Source organism: Neodiprion virginianus, chromosome 6 (assembly GCF_021901495.1).
Source record: "Neodiprion virginianus isolate iyNeoVirg1 chromosome 6, iyNeoVirg1.1, whole genome shotgun sequence".
Lineage (NCBI taxonomy): Eukaryota > Metazoa > Arthropoda > Insecta > Hymenoptera > Diprionidae > Neodiprion > Neodiprion virginianus.
This window is the reverse complement of record NC_060882.1, coordinates 13,850,319-13,852,896: the sequence shown is the minus strand read 5'-3', so window position 1 is coordinate 13,852,896 and position 2,578 is coordinate 13,850,319. Positions and strand designations below refer to the sequence as shown.

The window sequence follows — 2,578 nt, the reverse complement described above, 5'->3', positions numbered from 1 at the left end:
TTGGCTGCAGAAAATTCTTGGTGAAAAAGTTGAAGTCGTTGATTTGATGGATTTGGGTTGTCCGTCGTTGCAGAAATTGAATAAAATGTCAGACGCGAATTCAAACTGTACGCATCATGCTATATTGCATCCAAACTGTGCAGCTCAAAACGTATTGTTACTGCGAAATTTTGTACTTAAATACAAAAGACAATCGGTATCTACTCGAACAGTTATTTATTTTCATTGCCTAAACCATGGGTACGATACCGTTGAGTAAGAAAAATGTCATTACACTCATATATCAGCATTATGAATTTCATGTCAAACTGTAATCTTAAGTTGTTTTTTTCAATAAAATATTTTGCATCGTCAACATCAACCGTCAATTCAGAACCTCTGTCCTGCTAGTTAAGAGTTTATTCCAGAACCTTCCAGAATTCAACGTCGCACAGCATCCGTCGTCCGCAGGCCGCTCACCGTCAAGTCGAAACTCGTCGGACGATTCCGAGTATTGTTTTCGGCGGACGATTCGGGAATCTTTCAGGGTCAAAGAAGCTCTTTCTCACGGTCCCGGACCGCTCGCCGTCAAGTCGAAACTTATCGAACGCATTGTTTGTCAGCCTACATTCGTTCAGGGTCGAAGCCGCCGCATACAAATTTCAGAACCTTTCAGAATTCAACGTCGCATCGAAATCCTTTGACCGCATGCCGCTCACCGTCGAGTCGAAACACGTCGGACAAATTGTTTGTCAGTCTAGATTTGTTCAAGGCGGCGAAAATCTTCTCGAATCTTCTGGAAGCTCTCAAAACCTGACACATGCCAGGATTCTCGGTCGAACGTTCGAGCAGAGATGAGTAGGGAGATCTCCAACGCTCGGCTTTTCGTGATACCAGCTAGGCTGGAGCGTCGACGTGACACCTAGGCGGCCACGCACCGAAGGTGGCCCATTTCCGACCTGACACCTAGGCGGCCATGCACTGAAGGTGGCCCACAATCGTGCATATATAGATATACTCGGTCGCTCGAGCAAGCGGTTGCTAATCGCATCCTTGTCCCCGCTCGCACAAATGTTTCCAGGAATGCAAGAATTGGGATTTTTTTGTTTCAATTATGAATGTCAGCGAATAAAAGTATCTCCAGATTTGATAAATTTTGGATTCAATTAGCGGACGCTGAACCAAAATAATTAACCATTCCCAGCCCGAATACTTTTTTTTTTTCTTTTTAATGAATATTATTTTTTTATTGATATGAAAATATGTGACGCCTGGTGTTCTCGAATATTTGTATACGCAGTCTATGGAAAAATATACGAAGCCAGCTCGATAACATTTATGCAAAATGTGCAATGGGCAAGTGGTTGGAGGAAATTTTTTTTTTCTCGAACTGAATCTTCCAGAGAACCATCAGCGAATTCCAAGCAAGCTCCATAAACATACCGAGCAAACGCGCGATCACGGACGTAGCTGTGGTATGGCTGAGTGGATACCACATGAGGATGAATTTTCAATCACAGGTTTTTGCGCGAAGTTTTCCTGTATTTAGATTAATTACTGCTGCCTTTGCTATAATACTGCATTCAAGTCTTAAACAAAACACTGAAAAATAAGTTAACCACTTAATGTAAAACAAAATGTTAGATTGAGCTTAAATTTAAGCCGGAGTTACATAAACTAAGATAATTACAAGTGCAATATTGTAAATATTGAACATTTATTGTTCATCTAAATAAATATGGTTTCCTCCTCAAAAAAAAAAAAAAAAAACATGAGGATGGAGTGATGCGGGACACGGGTTCGATCGCAGTTCACTCTTTTTTTTTTTTATTTTTAAATTCAATCCCGGCTTTTTTTTTGTATTTTCGGAGAGAAAAAACAAATCAACGAAAGAAAATTTCGAGAGCCGGTCGAATTTTTCCTTCTTTCCTTTTGCTTTTTTTTTACTGAACCCACCTTTTTTGTAGTGGGGGTAACCCAGAAGAGAACAAATAATTGAAACAATAAAATTCCGAGAGCGAATCGATTTGTTCCCCGTTATTGGCGCCTCTTTTTTGATAAGGAAAAGTTTTGACAGTAATGTAAAATAGAGATTACTAAACACAAATGTATTGTTTTTTAATAACATCGGCCTACAAAAAAAAAGTAGTCTGTACTTTTGACCGGACCTACCTATCTTTATGTATTTTGACGCGCTCAATCCGAATCTGAAATAAGTTTTGCCCGTACACCCTCAAAATTTTGAGTAAATTGCAAAAAACCATAAAAATCGCCAAAAATCAGCATTTTTGGTAAGAAAAAAATTTATGGAAGTATAGACCAAGTATGATTTTTATGCATTTTGGTCCGCTAAACCCAAATCTGAAGTTTATTCAACCATAAGCCTTTTGAAATTTAATTCGACCGGTGTTATTAAAAAACAATACATTTGTTTTTAGTAATCTCTATTTTCCATTACTGTCAAAACTTTTCCTCATTAAAAAAAAAAAAAAAACGCCCATTTTATATCAGTCTTGACGAGCATTTCTTAAGAAGTTTGAGAGATGCGAGATCGGAACGACAAAATTATTTCAGTAGCAACAATGTATGGACCCCTTTC

At 38.5% G+C, this 2,578-nt stretch overlaps 1 long non-coding RNA gene across 1 annotated transcript; it reads left to right on the top strand.

Annotated features, from left to right (window-relative positions):
* The first annotated feature begins 882 nt into the window (after nt 1-882).
* On the top strand, nt 883-1,129 carry LOC124306954 (uncharacterized). The gene is made up of 2 exons (XR_006908726.1): nt 883-922; nt 967-1,129. It is a non-coding gene; the product is annotated as an uncharacterized LOC124306954 (long non-coding RNA).
* The last annotated feature ends 1,449 nt before the right edge of the window (nt 1,130-2,578 follow it).